The following is an 18,772-nucleotide window of genomic DNA, read 5'->3' as shown; positions in this document are numbered from 1 at the left end:
GATGTGTTGCATAACAGAGCAAAATGAGCTTCATGGAGAGAACAGCATGTGCAGATACATCAGTAGGAAACCAAACGGTCACATTGGCGGATTTGGTTTTTCTCTGAATTGCTGTTCCTCTTGTCGCCGATGGCACGATAAGCTGCTACCTCTTCCTTCCTCTCTAAGATTCTGTCAGACTCTGTATCCTTCCTCGACTAGCTGATGTAGCTCAGTCACAAGTCATCAGAACACAGTAAACCTGCTGGAGTGTTTTTTGTATCTGCTCTACTTGCTGTTTCTACTTAAGATTAGATTTTCTAGAATTGATGAAGACTCTTTTGTCCTTTAGTACATTTTCTCCAACACAAGTACAGTAAAGAGGAAGATTAGATACCTGCTGATCATTTATCTAACAAAGAAACAAGTGGGTGGGGAGGTTGGGGTGAAGGTTGGTAGATCGATCGATCAATAGATAGATAGATAGATAGATAGATAGAAGATGCCTTACTGTGCACTAAGCAAGCAAATGAATAAAAATGTTGGACCTATTTATTCAAATTGAGCATAATGCCCCCAGAAACGAATGAAAATGCAGTCAGAAATTGCGTTATTTATGCATAATGCAACAATTCCAGCAGTCAGTCTGTAAAACATCATGTGAAGGTCATGTTTTAAAGACATATACATTGGAAAAGGCTACACTGTTCACTTAAGATGAATACAAATAAAGTTGTTTAAACTCCTCTGTTAATTTTTTAGATTTTTTTTTTTTAATCAGGCAAAATTAAAGATCAGTTTTCCCATCCGTGTTTTTACATACTTATTATCTTCAAGGATGCCGCTGAACAGATAGCTGGTCGAGTTGTAGTGACTGCTCATTAAATATGAAAGGACTTAACATAACACACCATCGTATTTGGCCATACCAGTAACAGCCGCGGACAGTATGACCCATTACATAAAATTGTGTTGCTACCTGCTCAAACATTAGCCTTGGAAACTCATGTGTTATCATCGGTATAATGCATTATATGAGCTCCACACTGGCGTTGGTGTCAAAGCGTATATGTAAGTCTCTCAGATCTGAATTAGGATCTGGATCCATCTTTTCATTAAACATGACGAGTCGCCCATGCTTGGTGTTTTCTGTATTTTAATTGGCTTATTATCTTGCCTGGGAACCCAGGAGCTCTATAGTGTTGATGGGACACAAGGGTCACGTATATATGACCCCGGGTCAACCAAACAAATGTGGATGATTACATAACCTCTTCCATCTCTGGGTTGGTGGAGTTAATGACATCATGAGGTAAAAATTCCAGGATTGGAGGTTTACGTGTACGTTTATCATCTCCACAAAGAGGGAAATGGTAGTCTTGTCATCTTTGTGCAGATTATTGTGTGGACTCGTACCACTGCTCACCACAGACGATACCAGACAACAGCAGATCCGTACATATAAAAGGATCTGCAAGTCTTGAACAAACACACGCTAAAAAACACATGCGGCGTAGCGGTTGTGTAATCTCACGTCTGACACTAATGAGGAACGAGGATGCTGATTGGTTTACCCTTTATGAATGCTTAATGGCTTGTGACAGGTTAAACCAAAGAACCCTCCCCCACACACACACACACACTTCCTCCCCCATTACACTCCATTCATTGCTTCTTTCAAAGCAGATCAAACACATGACAGTTACTCCAACCACGTCTATGTTTGGCTGCTTGTGTTGATAACACTTTTTAATGAGGCGTGTTACGTCATGATGCTGTTTGTGTGTCTAAAGAAAGGCTTGTAAGCACAGACAAAACAACAAACTTATCTCTAAAAAAAATGTTCAGACGTATAAAACATATCGGGCTTGTAAAATTAAGGTGGAATTATCCCATTGAAGTGGAATTATAATTAGTACTGGCATCAATATGTGGAACTGCAGTATAGCAATAGTAGTGCTAGAATTATTAAGTAATATCCTACCAGCAGACTTGGACGGTCATTAATGATTAATTAAACATTGATATAATGTACTAATGAACAATTTTAATTTCAACCGGCCGTCCTCAAAGGGCCAGATGTAACTAAGAAATATAACTCAATGTAACTCAATGTAATGTAAAATAAATGTAACTACTCCTTAGTGTTAAAGAACTCTGAATTTAGTACTTATTCAAGTTACGAACATTACAAACATGTTTCCTTGTTGCTCTGTTATAACATAAATCCTTTTAATTTGTCAGAATTCCATTAATCAAGGATCAAACTATACAAGTCAATAAAGAAAAATAACATCAAACACAAGTTAGGACATTAACTTTGTATTTTGTCAAAGTTAAAATAGCCTTAATTATTTTCACTGTGGGAAATGTAGTTTTCATCAAAGGATGCTTTTGACCTATTTATTTTTGGACAGTCTGACCTCTTATGCCCCACATAAAATGATATGGGGGGCCACATTTGGCCCCTGGGCCTTGAGTTTGACACAAGAAATTATAAGACTTCTTGGTGACACACTATTTTGGCAACATTTAGGAGTGAATGCATCAGGGAGGAGGAGGAGAGGAGGATTATGGGTAGTTCCCAAGCTGTCTGAGCTCACAAGAAGCAGTTAACAGACTCTACGAGTTTTGTAGCAGCAAAAACTGGAATGATTTTAAAATTCATTTTGTGTTTTACATTTCTTTGACTACTTCATGGAAGATACCAGTGTTTAACAGGGAGGAAAGTTCGTCACCACTCTGACCACAGAGATCTCACCTTTATGCTCACTAATAAATATTGTTGTAAATTTTGGTTCTACGTGGTTTTTTGTTACCTATTGGGGAGCTGAAGAGGCTCTCTGTGGTTAGCATCTCTTTGAGTAATTTCCTTTACTAGACACCACCACTGTAAGACACTCAATGACTAACGAATGTCATCTACGGAAAAACCAACTGTGTCAATGGAACAAAAATTAAAAATAAAAATAAATACCAAGTCACAAATTTTTCTCAGGGGACTCCAAATGTTTTTAATTTTCTTATCGGGAAAATCATGGAAATGGTAATATATTGTTAGTAAAACAAATGTAAAAATAAAATAAATAAAATACAATATTTGATGTAATAGAGGTGATAAATGTGATTGATCTCGTTTCAAACGGAAGTTATGTCAATGACTTTGATTCAGCATCCTCCAGTCAACCCTAACCCCCCGAGAACCGGTCCTAGACCCCCACAGAACCGTGTGAAGTCATCATTTTAGAATAACAATAACATCAAAATCTTCTGCAGCTGTTTGACTTTGGTCAGGAGGTTCAGCCGGTGTTGGAGATCCTGGTGGGAAGGACAATAGAGCAGTCCCTTCTGGAGGTGATGAAGGAGGAGCTGGTTTGTCTGAAGGACCAGCAGAACACTTCCCAGAGCTCTGAAAAATCAAGCCGATGGGGGTGCAGCGGCTTCGGGAGATGGAGAGGCGAGGAAGAGAAGAGAATGTAAACTATATAGAAACATGTTTTTCATATCATTCCTTTATTTATTCCTCAAAAGTTGGAATAGGAGCAATTACACCTTCTATTTTAGACTTGAAGATGTTTCACCTCAAATCAGTGACCTCCTCAGCTCCTGAGTGGAATTGGATGAGCGGTGAAACATCTTCAGACCTGAAACAGGAAGTCCGTTTGCTTCTGATCCAGCCTTTGAGGATGGTCAAGAGTCATAACTTGAGCTAAAGGTTGAGCGTTTTCAACACACTCCATTTTTCAGTGTTTAAGAAAGTGAACAAGGGACCCAGCATTGTCTTTAAGAATCCATGTTGAGAACTCTTCCTTCTTTCCCCAGGAACGTAGAAGTGCCCAGCAGAGGGAGGCATTGAAGAGAAAGAGACAGTAGAAAAGGTCGCCGCCAGGGCGTTCAGTCTGTTGGTGGCCAACCTTGTGCCAACAGTCTTTTTCCCCCTGAGGAACCACGGCTTTGTTGTTTTTTGTAATTTGGAATGTAACCTCTCTGGTGGGTTAGATGCCTGAGCTTGTGCAGGAGGTTGAACAGTTCTGATCAGATATAATCAGGCTCACCTCTAAGCACAGCCCTGGTTCTGAAACCAACCACATTTTCACCAGTTTTGCTCATAACTTTTATTGACAGAATCTCTAGGACAACCAAGCGGTGGAAGGTGCCAGGTTCAGTGGCCTTAGGATTCTGTCTCTGCTTTGAAAAGGAGCTGTGAAAAGTGGAGGGTAACAAAGACAAAATACTGAAACATGTATTGTTCTGCACAGGGACATGATCATTTATTTGTATATATATATGTATATATATATATAGATAGATAGATAGATACTTTAACAATCCCGGAGGAAATTGCACGTGATTCTACGTGATATCGTTGATTATTTATCTTTTTGAGTTAATTTCCTGAATTATTCAGCAATTCATCAAGAATTCAAACATGATTCTGCTTCAACTTTGCTCTCGATTAAAGAAAATTTAAAAAAATTCATCGAGATAAAGCATGTGTGTACGAGTACACATGAATATACGAATAATACTACATCTCAATGAAGTATTTTTATATGTCTAACAGTCCACTTGGCTGGCGATTCAAAAGTTTAATTTCGAACCCTGATCATGAGACATGTTTATGATACCATTCCAATCGTATCATAAAACCAGGGAAACCAAAGCACTTGGAGAAAACCCTACATGCCTTCATCTTGCTGATCAGTTTGAAACTTAACTTGTTCAATTTTTTCCCCAACATGTGTAGCTATTCAGGAATAAGTGCTCAAAAAGAGGGGGAAGGAGTTGGTCACACTTGATGAGTTGGTGTCTCGACAAAGGTGTACGATCGTAATCGTCTCATCCACATGACTCTAGATGGCTGGATGGCCGGACGGATGGATAGCGATGCTATGATCTATGGTTTAATGAACTAACAAAATAATCTTCTTTGTTTTTTTCCCTCCATATACCGAATTAGGATGTCTCTAAAAGATTCATTGAACCATGACTTCCTTGACACCAGGTAAAGTTGCAATAACCTTGAATTACCAAATGTGTCACACAACTCCTTATAAACCTTCCTAGTGATCTTATTAATGTTCCATCCAAATGCCTTGCCTTCGAGAAGTTTCTTGCCTTCAAGACATTTGGGGTCGATCTTATTTAAGACCATATTTGTCAGTGATGTGATGATCTGTTGTAGATCTTCACTTAACAACACACTATGTTCATTAATAAAAATGTATTGAACAATCCCTGATACTACCATGTTGATTTGTATTTCCAAATCTCCATATATGCTGGTAGCTTTTGCAGTAGTTTCATCCACTTTATCTGGTGCTGGAGCTTCATCAACAAAGACTTCAGCTGATATCTCTGTTGGGGATACTTTTACCTCGATCTCCTTCAGAGCATTACTAGACAGGTCGTCCTCCTTGTCGACTTTTTCCGATTCCTTAGTCAGCCATTTGCACATTCGTTTGATGAACTTGGATATTTGAAGACGAATCTCACTACAAATGTGTGTTTGTTTCTTGGAACATCTTAAATGGCAGGACATCAGACGCGACAGTCGCCTTAAGAAGGTTTCACGTTTTACACTGGAGATGTCTTCTGCTATTTTTGTGTAGATTAGGTCTCCTTCTGGCGGGACCACTTCATTCACCACCTCTTCCACACCATCGATTAGGGAAGTAACTGATGATGCTTTGGTGGAATCAGTTGTATCAGTTGATGTGTGGCATGTAAACTTCTTCTTGATTTTTGTCGCAATGTTCAAGACTGACTCGGCTACATATTTGTGGAATAAATTAATCTTGATTTTATGTTTGATTTTTGCCCAGAACTTCTTTTCCACTTGTGGTTTAGGGGAACCGGCAGTGTCCGTTGGCAGTTTCATTCCTTCTTGCATACATATAACAATGTCTTCAGCTAACCTGAGAGTTTTTTGGGTGTAAATGTTCTCGAGTTGTTTGCACTCATCTGTAGATAACCCATCTCTGTCTGCCTCAGTGACTTTACATAACATGTTGTCCAGAATGTCCTTGATATATTTAACTAATGGTGAGGCGTCAGTGTCAAGATGACTCCTGAGATTGTCACTCTCAGTAATTGTTGACTCTTCTCTGATGCTGGGTTTTCGCTTCAGTTTGCTAGCAATCAATGCAAGAACTTTTTTCTGATACAGTACTATTTTCTCAAACCTGGAGCTGTGATGGAACGGTCGTGTCTCAGTTGTCTCAGGACTGCCGCTAGACTGAGCAGCATTGTTCAAATTGTCCGTTACTTCTTCTGCCACAAGAAGCGCCAGCTGACCTGTGTATGGTTGATGAATTACATCCTCTCCAAATTCCCTCTCATAAGCCAGTGAAATGTTATCACCGATGGCTTTGCTGACTTCTTGTAATGTTACTGACAGGTTTCCTTGGGATCCCGTAGAGACTGGGCTGCTTCTGTCCAACCTGGCACCATTTTGACTCGAGTTTTCTGATTCCAAGCTTTTAATTCTCTGAACATATGTTATTATAATGTTAAGTATATCTGAAGTCATTCCTTTCAGAATATCTAATAATTTTTGGTCGTCATGTCTCATTATGTAAGTGCGCCATTCTGTTTCTCTCAGTATTTTCAAAACCTCTTGGAGATTTGTGCAAAGGGTTTCATCCTCCCTACTTACTAGTTCTTCCATGTCTTATTTCTCCGTGGACTGTGACATCTAAATCTAATACCATGTCGGTCTTTAAGTATTTTTGTGTGGAAATGTTGCTATGATCTGTGGTCTTGAAAAATCCTAAGATCATGTGTCATGAAAACATTAAAAAAAACAGTAAACACGTCACGCTTTGTAGTTTCTGATGAAAGGGCTGCACGGTGGTGCAATGGGTGATGCTGTCACAGCGAGAATGTTATGGATTCAAGTCTTTTCTGAACAGAATTTGTATGTTCTACCCATGTCTGCATGTGTTCTAAATGTTCTGATAAATGTCATTTGTCATTCTCAGAAATAGAAGTTTTTTGTGTTTGATTTCAGAACGAATACCAGTTCATTTCTTTCATTATGCAAACACCTGACATCACATAACATATCTATCTACAGTATATCATGATTGTGCTTGTTACTCTTAGTTAGTTAGTTAGTGAGTGGGCACACGTCTTAACAATGGCCGGAGATCAAAGAACGATACTGAACAAAGAAGAGTGAACTGTAGGGTTGATTGCACAGTACGCAAAAGCAAAAGAGAACTGAGCAAGGCTTTGAACTCCTTGTTAAATGTACCTGGGGCCCCCTACTAGGGTTAGGGTAGAGTATGTATGATCAAAGGAGAGTAGATCAAAGGTCAGTCTGACTTTGTCCAACCTGTGTAAATTAATGTGGCCCCCCCGCGACTTAGTAATAAAATCGTCATCTCCCCTCCTATATATTTGAATAAGCTCACTTGAAAACCTCACTCTGTCACACTTTTAACTCCACCCACTACCTGTCAATTAAGCGCCCAACCAATAATGGCGTCCAACCAATCACGGCGCATCTGCCAGAAGTACTCACGTGAACATTATGGTGTAAGGGGGGCGTCTCCCTGCGACGAAAAACCGCTGTGACGTTAGTGTGTGTGACCCGTGTCTACATGAACACACAGAATGGACGGAGTTAAAACCGGCTATTTTCTGAAGTACAACAGCTCCACGTCGAAGATGCGTTGATAAACATGCTTGACAGTTGAATATGTGTTCGTTTGTTTCTTTAAGAGTCATAAAGTTTTTATATTTATTTATTCATTCATTCAGTTATTCATTCACGTTTCTCGCCAAAGACGCTGACACCAGTTCTGGGTCAGACCGGGATGCGCTGCCTGCTGGTGGCAGAACTCTGTCTATAATACCAATACATTTGTTTTCATATGTTTGTATGTATACATATACAGTATATGTATATGTACTGTACATATATATATATAGAGGCCAATATCTACCACAGTAGATCTGACCCAAGGTGCAGGCTATGTAAAGAAGCCCCAGAGTCAGTCCAGCATGTGGTAGCAGGGTGTAAGATGCTCGCCAGCTCAGCATACATGGAAAGGCACAACCAAGTAGCTGTGATAGTGTACAGGAACATCTGTACCCAGTATGGACTAGAAGTACCCACATCCCAATGGGACATACCACCGAAGGTGGTTGAGAATGACAAGGCTAAGATCCTGTGGGACTTCAGCTTCCAGACCGACAAACAGCTACTGGCTAACAAACTGGACATAGTGGTGATGGACAAAGAGCAGAAGAGAGCAGTGGTGATAGATGTGGAGATTCCAGCTGACGCCAACATCAGGAAGAAGGAACACGAAAAGATTGAGAAGTACCAAGGGTTGAAAGAACAGCTGGAACAGATGTGGAAGGTCAAGGTTAATGTGGTCCCCATGATAGTAGGAGCACTTGGGGCAAGGACCCCCAAACTGGAAGAGTGGCTCCAGCAGATTCCTGGAACAACATCTGAAGCCTCAGTCCAGAAGAGCGCAGTCCTAGGAACAGCTAAGATACTGACAGAACCCTCAGACTCCCAGGCCTCTGGTAGAGGACCCGAGCTTGAGGATGACACACAGATACCACCCCACAAGGGTGAGAGGGACATTTTTAAAAAATAAAAAAATAATATATATGTGTGTGTGTGTTTGTGTGTGTGTGTGTGTGTGTGTGTGTGTGTGTGTGTGTGTGTGTGTGTGTGTGTGTGTGTGTGTGTGTGTGTGTGTGTGTGTGTGTGTGTGTGTGTGTGTGTGTGTGTGTGTGTGTGTGTGTGTGTGTGTGTGTGTGTATATATATAGAGAGAGAGTAAAGAGTAGAGTATAACTTTATTTATCCCTTGAGGAGGTTCCATCAGGGAAATTAATTTCTCTGTTGCACTACACACAGCACAGTGAGTACACAAAAACACAGAAAAAGCACACAGAAAGCACCAGCAAATAGAAAGTAGTACCAACACAAAATAGAAAGCGTAATAAATAACATATCAAGAATTTACAAATAGAAAGGCATAAATATGCATAGGAATAAAAAGGTATAAATAAACAGGCCTAGTTAGGCATGGATAGAGTGAAGTGTCTATAATGTTTGCATTGTTTATGGTGTATTATATGTGTCATCCCTCAGCTCTCATGTGGACTCTCGTCTTCATCTCCCCGGAGAGGAGTTGAGCAGTTTAATGGCTCGGGGGATGAAGGAGTTCTTAAGTCGGTTGGTCCTGCATGTTGGCTTCTTTGGTTGTTTGCTACAGTGTGTAGAGGGTGACTGACATCATCCATGATGTTCAGCAGTTTGTCCAAGGTTCTCTTCTCTGCCACAGTTGCCAGAGGGTCCAGCTTCATCCCGACTACTGAGCTTGCCCGCCTGATCAGCTTCTCCAGCCTGGAGAGATCAGTCTTAGTCACGCTCCCTCCCCAACACAAAGCAGCGTACGACAGGACACTGGCGACCACAGACTGATAAAACATCCACAGGAGCTTCCTGCAGACATTGAATGCCCTCAGCCTCCTCAGAAAGTACATCCTGCTCTGTGCTTTCTTATATAGCTGCCTCGTGTTGCTGGTCCAGTCCAGCTTGTTGTCCAGCCACAGCCCAAGATATTTATAGGCCTGCACAACCTCCACCACCTCCGTTCCTATCAGAACTGGTCTAGGTTGGGGTTTGTCCCTCCTGAAGTCAATGACCAGCTCTTTAGTTTTGGAGGTGTTGAGCTGCAGGCTGTTGCTGTGACACCAGTCAACAAAGTCCTTCACCAGGCATCTATACTCCTCATTGTCCCTGGTACATCCCACGATACCTGTGTCATCTGCGTACTTCTGAATGTGACACAGTTCTGAGTTGTAGCACAAGTCCGCTGTGTACAGGGTGAAGAGGATTGGGGACAAGACCGTCCCCCGTGGAGCACCAATGCAGCTGACCAGGTGCATCCTAGAGGTGGCGTCCTTTAGCCTGACGAACTGTGGTCTGTCGGTGAGGTAAATTACTCAGCAAATCAGCAATAAATTAAAATCATTCTGCTCTGGACTCATACATACTCATACACACAGTACCATATCTCAGTTAAAGTTTTTTTTTAATTTATTTATTTATTCATTCATTCATTCATTCTGATCTGATTCGTCCGCTTTTTACAGATCAAGAGGGTTGCTGGGGGACACTCCAAGCATGACGCCGATGCGCTGCGGAGTCACATGTAAGACAAACAACCATACACACACACACACTCACACATACGGGCAATTTAGAAATGTTTTTGGAGGTGGGAGGAAGCCGGAGAACCCGGAGAGAACCAGCGAAGACACGGGGAGAACATGCAAACTCCACACAGAAAGGACTCGAATCCGAAACCTTCTAGCTGTGAGGCGACAGCGCTACCCACTGCACCACCGTACCACCCTTTTCTTAAATTTTCTTTTTTTGCTATCTACCAGTCCACTAGGCTGGTGATTCAAAAGTTTAATTCCGGACCCTGATCGTGAGTCATGTTTATGATACCTTTTCAATAGTATCATATTACAAAGGCAAACCAAAGTACTTGGAGAAAACCTTACATGGCCTCATCTTGCTGATCAGTTTGATCCGTTACTTGTTCTGTCTCGTTCCCAACAGATGTGGCTGTTCAGGAATAAGACGCCTAAAAAGAGGGGGAAGGCTCTGTGGACGTTTGGTTTGGAGTGGATCCATTATTCCTTCACTCCTCATCCACACTTAGCGTTGGTAAACTTCATGTGTAGTCACATGAAACGTAGCAGCCAATCCACACCAATGGCCCCTCCGACCTCCACTGGGACAATCACTGGAGGCAAGGAGGGTAAAGTGTCTCTCCCAAGGACACTGAGACAAATGACCAGGGGAGCGGGAATCAAACCACCAATCCTACGATCATTGGACTACCCGCTCTACCAACTGAGCCACTGCCGCCCCATTTGATCACATTTGATGAATTGGTGTCTCAACAGGAGTGTGCGATTGTAATCGTCTCTGTTGATGTTATGTTTTATGGTTTTATGAGGGAACTAATACATTTTTTTGTGTTTTTTTCCCTCCATCTGCCGAATTAGGATGTCTCTAAATGATTCATAAAACCATGACTTCCCTGACACCAAGTAAAGGTGTAATAATAACCTTGAATTACCAAATGTGTCACACAATTCTTTATAAACCTTCCTAGTGATCTTATTAATGTTGCAACCAAATGCCTTGCCTTCGAGAGGTTTCTTGCCTTCAAGACATTTGGGGTCGATCTTATTGAAGACCATATTCGTCAGTAATGTGATGATCTGTTGTAGATCTTCACTTAACAGCGCATTTTGTTCGTTAACAAAAATGTGTTGAACAATCCCTGATACTATCATGTCGATTTGTATTTCCAAATCTCCGTATATGTTGGCAGATTTTGCAGTAGTTGTAGTTTCATCCACTCCATCTTCTTTCTGCTCTGGTACTGGAGCGTCATCAACAAAGACTTCAGCTGACATCTCTGGTGGGGATACTTCTGCCTCAGTCGCATTGGGATCATAAAATTGCTGAAGGGGATTGAGGAAAAAGTCGTCCTCCTTCTCGACTTTTTCAGATTCCTTAGTCAGCCAAGTGCGCATACGTTTGATGAACTTGGATATTTGAAGACGAATCTGACTAAAAATGTTTTTCTTATTACATTTTAAATAGTGAAAAGCCACGTATGACAGTCGCTTTGAGAAGACCTCACGTTTTTCACTGGAGATATCTTCTGCTATTTTTGTGTAAGTTTGATCTTCTTCTGGCGGGACCACTTCATTCACCACCTCTTCCACACCGTCGATTAAGGAAGTAACTGATGGCTCTTTGTCAGGTGGTGTGTGCCTTTTAAACCTCTTCTTGATTTTCGTCGCAATGTTCAGGACTGACTCAGCTACATATTTGTGGAATAAATTAATCTTGATTTTATGTTTGATTTTTGCCCAGAACTTCTTTTCCGCTTTTGCAGTCTCTGTTTGCAGTTTCATTCCTTCCTGGATACATATAACAATGTCTTCTGCTAACTTAAGAGTTTTTTGGGCGTATATGCGCTCAAGTTGTTTGCGCTCATCTGTAGACAACCCATCTCTGTCTGTCTCAGTGACTTTGCATAACATGGTGTCCAGATTGTCCTTGATGTATTTTACTAATGGTGGGATGCTGTCATTCTCAAGATCGCTTCTGAGAATGTTGTCATTCTCAGAATAATCCATAAGATTGTTGTTGTTCTCAGAATGTACCCCGAAAATGTTGTCATTCTCAGGATTACTTCTGAGGATGTTGTCATTCTCAGAATGACCCCCAAGATCGTTGTCATTTTCAGCAATTGTTGACTCCTCTTTGATGTTAGGATTGCAATTTGATTTGTTAGCAATCACTGTAAGAATGTTTTTCTGAATCAATACTATTTCCTCAAACCTGGAGCTGTGATTGGATGTTGATGTCTCAGTTGCCTCAGGATTGTCGTTGGACAGAGCAGCATTGTTCAAATTGTCCGTTACTTCTTGTGCCAGAAGAAGCGCCAGCTGACCTGTGTATGGTTGATGAATTACATCCTCTCCAAATTCCTCCTCATAAGCCAGTGAAATGTTATTACCTATAACTTCACTGACTTCTTGAACAGTTACTGGCAGGTTTCCTTGGGGTCTCGTAGCGACTGGACTGCTTCTGTCCAAACTGGCAAGATTTTGATTCAGGTTTTCTGATTCCAAGCTTTTAATTCTCTGAACATATGTTGTTATAATCCGAAGTATATCTAAAGTTATTCCTTTAAGAATCTTTAATAATTCACCGTTGTCATGTTCTGATATATAATTGTGCCATTCTTTTTCTCTCAGTGTTTTCAAAACTTCCCGGAGATTTGTGCAAAGGGTTTCATCCTTTGTACTTACTGGTTCATCCATGTCTTATTTCTCCTTGGACTGTGATATCTTAACGTAATACCATGTCGGTCTTTAAGTATTTCCGTGTGGAAATATTGCTATGATCTGTGATCTTGAAAACCCTAAGATCATGTGTCATGTAAACATCAAAGTAAACAACAGTGTTTTGAAGGCTTTTCTGATGAAAAGGCGGGATTGTGGTGAAGATGGGTAACACTGTCCAGAAGGTACTAAGTTCAAGTCCTTTCTGTGCAGGGTTTATGTGTTCTCCCATGTCCGGGATTAATAAAGTATCTATCTATCTATCTATCTATCTCCGTCGTCCATCGTGCCAGAAGTTAAAAGGTTCTCAGCAATCTCCTGCAAACTCCAAAAGAAATGAGTGTAGTGACATATGGTCGCGACCTTGGCCCTTTTGGTGAAGGACCTCCATGTCAGACCAGTCTGGCTTATTGTTGAGTCGAACAAGTGGATATCTTGCTTACTGATTCATAAAACATTGAAATAGAGTATTCGGTTAAGAAAGAAGCAGCGATACGATTTCTAGACGGTCAGGGTACTCTTATTGTTTGATTGTTCAGAAATAATTTCTCTGCTTAAAAGAATGCTTCATTTTTGAGTATCTTCAGTCCACTTGTTATTTCTGAAGCATCACTTATTGACCGAAAGAACTGAAGTTGATGGAGATTTTGGAAATAACTAATTAAAGGGATTACTAATTACAAGCTGTGTGGAGTCATTTCATGTGTGTTTCTGTTGTTTATTTACCTTTTGGAACAAGTCACTCTCTCCTTCAGTGGTTTCAGAAAATGCTGCGACACCGGTTTTCAGTTTTCAGCTCCATATATTTTTTGACTCAACATCACATGACCTGTTATTGATATGACAGCAAGACAGCAAGACTGTTGAAGAGACTTTACTAACCATGTTCAGGCCGTAGATGTCAGTGGAGCACCTTCTAGAGGTTCTTTCTAAACATTACAGAGACTGAACATTTTCATTTGTTTTCCAGATATGACTTAGGGAAATCACCAAGATGAGAATGGAGGACTTCAAAGAGTGCTAGACATCATCGACACCTACCTCTGATGTGAAGAGAGACTTGGTTGTAATGTTCCACTGAATGAAATGTAATTTTCTGAACTGATGAACATGGGTGGAGGATGGACATTCTTAGAAATAAAAGTTTTTGTGTTTAATTTCAAAACATATACCAGTGCATGTGATTGATTTCTTTCATTCTGTATCCCTGCAAACACATGACATCACAAAACATAACTATAAGTATTAATAGTGTTTATTCATGATCTATATTATTATAATTGCGCTTGTCCCCCTGGTAGTTCCTCCAATGGTAACAAAGACCGTAGATCAAAAGACAAGCTGTATAATGTAAAAACATATCAAAGCAGAAGGCCAGATCAAGGGAGCGTAGATCAAAGGTTAGTACGGGACCTGATTATTACGGTCGGAGGGACAAGACGGGATTGTGGCCTTCACAAGGCGACTCTAAACATGATTAGTACAAATTAACAAAGCAATAACAAAGTTTCATTCAACTTGAAGAATTAAAAACCCACAGAAAAAAGTGCTTGGGTATGCAGGGAATTCATTTACAACTTAGTATATCAACATTCCATTGCATTGCCAAGGAAACATCAAACATTTGTAGCCCCACTGCTCCAAACATTTCAAGGTCGCATATAGAAACAGAATACCGTCTCATGCATTTCATTCAGTTTGCGTGTTTTCAATTGGAAAATTCTTTCCGATCAAAAGACTCACCAAAGTAATCAGTGAATGCATATAACTGTATATATGTTTGTATATTCTTCATTTATTCTCTACTTTTATTCTGACTTGTCCATCAGAAACAGCAGCTGTAACAAAAAGCAACTTCCCCTGGGATTCTGATTCCGAAATTAAATCATAGACTTTAAGAATAAGCCGAATCTGATGTTAGTCACCGAGCAGGAGAACATCAGGTTTGTTTGTTTCTTGGAACATACAGTATTTGCATTATTGCTTTGCAAACAGTTGCTCTAACAGGCAAATCCAAGATTGCTTTGCATTGCCCAGGGAGAATAAATTAACTTTTCACTTACAATAGAAACGGTTTTGAATTTCAGTGTAATCCATATTCGCAAATCAGTGCCTCAAATCATTTTTAACATGTTAACAGCTTAAATTACTTTCATTATAAGCACTAAATGGTCGGTGGAGGTGTCAAAGACCTTATATAATAAAGGACAGAAGTAATTAAATAGTACAAAGAGGAAGTGAGGACTTTCTCATAACTCTTCGGTTTCATATTGTGGTGAGAAGTAGGTCTTACCTCACAATATATACGGCTCTATTTTAATCCCGGCTTCTGATTGGTCGGCTCACCTATGACGCCTCCCCTCCTTTGGCTGCAGGGCGGGTGACGCGCACTTCCCGGGAAAGGTTTGCGCGGTGATGGATCAGCGGTCAGGACGCTCGACAGGCGACCCAGTGGGTGACGTTAGACTATATGTATGCAGTGTGACGCGTGGTTTTCACTGCGGTTAGGCAAACAGGTGTGTTCTCCTCCAAACAGTTATCTCAATTTAACGGACTTCACCAGAAACGCAAACCCTGCCAGTCAAATTACAGGTGTGACTCACGGACAGCGATAAATACAATATTCGATTAGATTAATAGAGTTATTTATGGATATCTCACACCCCAGCACACCTTTTTATTTGTGTTAAAGAAATTAAATTTCACATAGTTCGCCATTTATCATCTGTACAAAAGGGGATTGAAGTTATTAGAGAAGTTAATGGCCCACAATAAAATAGCAGTCAATTCATTAAGCGTTATTTAATGATTAGCAGACTGGGGCTACAGTTAATTATTTTTGGTTCCAAAAAGTCAACTTCAATCACACTTTCCACACTTTAAAACAAAACTTTTTAATCAGTTAATTTGCTCAGGATATTTATTTGGATGCATGCACTCATTTTTTTTTTTTAAATATCAAGTTCTGTGTTACAGCTGGAACCAAAATTGGGTGTCATCTGAGAAATGCGGTGCGGTGTGATATTTTTTGTGCAACTGCATGAATCTCAGAAAATCATTAACAGCTAAGAAGGGTGAATAAATATGAGATTGGTTTTCCTGACACAAACGTGTCCCGTTTTGTGTAGATCAATAAATAAAATCATAGTTACTGCTGGTGGGGAAATGCCGCCCTCAGTTGAAATGACACTCACGCAGATTTTGCGGAGAAAAAAAAGCCCGACTGTGCGTGAATCTCCAGCCCTGCAGCCGGTGCGGCTCCGGGGTGCGGCTTAGTAAGTGTCGCAAGTTTCTGCCGCACTGTTCAAAAAAGGCAAACCTATCAACAGGTGTCTGCTCGTCTTGGTGTGACAAAACTCAAGAAGACATCGTTGTGGTTTATTCTGATATGACTCTGTCATCCATTTCTGACGATTATACAGCTTGATTTTCTTGTTTGAATTGTTTCCCGTGGGTGTGTACCCACGTTCCCTCCCGTGGAAGTACGCCCTGAAATTTATCACCGTGTTCTATTTTAATGAATAGTAAAAAACCGCAAAAGGTAAATGGCGCTATAGAATTACTCGCTCTGGTCTTCCGTTTCCATTCCATTATGACTTTTTTTAAGCCACACAAACCAGGATCTGATTAAATGCTTGCCATTAATCCCAAGTGGGAAGTTCATTTGTTCAGAAATAATCGTGTTAAAATGTATAATGTTAAACGAGCCGGGTGGAGACTGTACACCTGTCATTGGAGGAGGGTGAGGCTTGTTGAGTACTGTATTTAACTAAACTGGCGGATGTCTGGATGATTCAACAGTGTCAAGGTAGATTAGATATATAGAACTTCCTGTGGTATTTTCAGAACAAAATATTGAACGGAATAATAAATCCCGGATTGGGCTGACTGTCCACACTGGAGGTCGAAGTTATACACAATTGATATTACCTTGAACAACTAGCCAAAATGCTTATGTAGTTAACTGAAATGAAATTCCATACATGTCATATTGTTGCTTCTCCACATGAACTATTATATGTAAATTCAAGCAACTATTGGGATTTAAACCACCGGATAGATATTATTAGGTACACTCAAAATGTACCCAATAAAAATGCAAAACTTAATTTGATTTACAATGTTGGGATTCATTCATTTCTTATTATTTTTTTATTTTTTTATTTATATTATAATGTAGAGAAGAATAAGAGTCTCACGTTATTTTTACATAGTTTGGGAATGGATTTACTAGTCATTAGAGATATGAAGAAGTTTCCTGACGTGCCATGATTTTGGGTCATTACACATGTTCTACCAATATGTGTGGACAATCTGCGGCAGCATAACACCTCATTTCTCCTCTATCTTGCCATAATCATGCCTTTTATATGGACGGTTAATTTTAATAAGGAAGTATTCATTTGTATATGGTCAAAACAAAAAATAAATGGTGGCAATTTTTTTTTTTTAATGTGTTTTTACATTTTTCACAATTGTCCATCCATCCATCCATCTTCCACCGCTTATCCGGAATCGGGTCGCGGGGGCAGCAGCTTCAACAGGGAGCCCCAAACTTCCCTTTCCCGTGCCACATCCACCAGCTCTGACTGGGGGATCCCAAGGCGTTCCCAGGCCAGTGTTGAGATATAATCCCTCCACCTGGTCCTGGGTCTGCCCCGAGGTCTCCTCCCAGCTGGACGTGCCAGAAACACCTCCCTAGGGAGGCGTCCCAGAGGCATCCGCACCAGATGCCCAAACCACCTCAACTGACTCCTTTCCACGCGAAGGAGCAGCGGCTCTACTCTGAGCCCCTCGCGAACAGTAGTGTTTCTCACCTTATCTCTAAGGGAGACGCCAGCTATCCGCCTGTGAAAGCCCATTTCAGCCGCTTTATCCGCGATCTCGTTCTTTCGGTCATGACCCATCGCTCATGACCATAGGTGAGGGTAGGAACGAAGATTGAACGGTAGATGGAGAGCTTTGCCTCTCGGCTTAGCTCCCTCTTTGTGACAACAGTGCGGTAAAGCGACTGCAATACCGCTCCTGCTGCCCCAATTCTCCGTCCAATCTCACGCTCCATTGTTCCCTCACTCGTGAACAGGACCCCAAGATACTTAAACTCCTTCATTTGTGGAAGGACCTCATTCCCCACTTGGAGAAGGCACTCCACCGGTTTCCTGCTGAGGACCATGGCCTCAGATTTGGAGGTGCTAATCCTCATCCCCGCCGCTTCACACTCGGCTGCAAACCGGACCAGTGAGCGCTGCAGGTCACAGGCTGATGACGCAAACAGGACCACATCATCTGCAAAAAGCAGCGATGCAATCCTCAGGCCACCAAACTGTAAAGCCTCCTCACCACGACTACGCCTCGATATCCTGTCCATGAAAATCACAAACAGAATTGGTGATAAAGCGCAGCCCTGGCGAAGGCCAACAGCTACTCGGAACAAGTCCGACTTACTGCCGAGAACCCGAACGCAGCTCTCACTTTGGGCGTACAGGGATTGGATGGCCCTGAGGAGAGGCCCCATCACCCCATACTCCCGCAGTATTTCCCACAGTATATCCCTGGGGACATGATCATATGCCTTCTCCAAGTCCACAAAACACATGTAGACTGGATGGGCATACTCCCAAGCCCCCTCTAGGATCCCTGTGAGAGTAAAAAGCTGGTCCGTTGTTCCACGACCAGGACGGAACCCACATTGTTCCTCCTCAATCTGAGGCTCGACAATCGGACAATTTTGACAATTGTATGAACAACAAAAACTCTTTCCTCCATGCAGGCACACATTAGCAATCGCTTGAGCCAAATCGTGCTCTTATTCTGAAAATCAAGTGCGTCACTTCCTTCGTCCTTCTAGCTAACTGCTGTTAGCTTGTTTGTAGTGGCGG

This window comes from Antennarius striatus, chromosome 19 (genome assembly GCF_040054535.1).
Source record: "Antennarius striatus isolate MH-2024 chromosome 19, ASM4005453v1, whole genome shotgun sequence".
Classification (NCBI taxonomy): Eukaryota; Metazoa; Chordata; class Actinopteri; order Lophiiformes; family Antennariidae; genus Antennarius; species Antennarius striatus.
Note: the sequence above shows the minus strand (reverse complement) of the source record.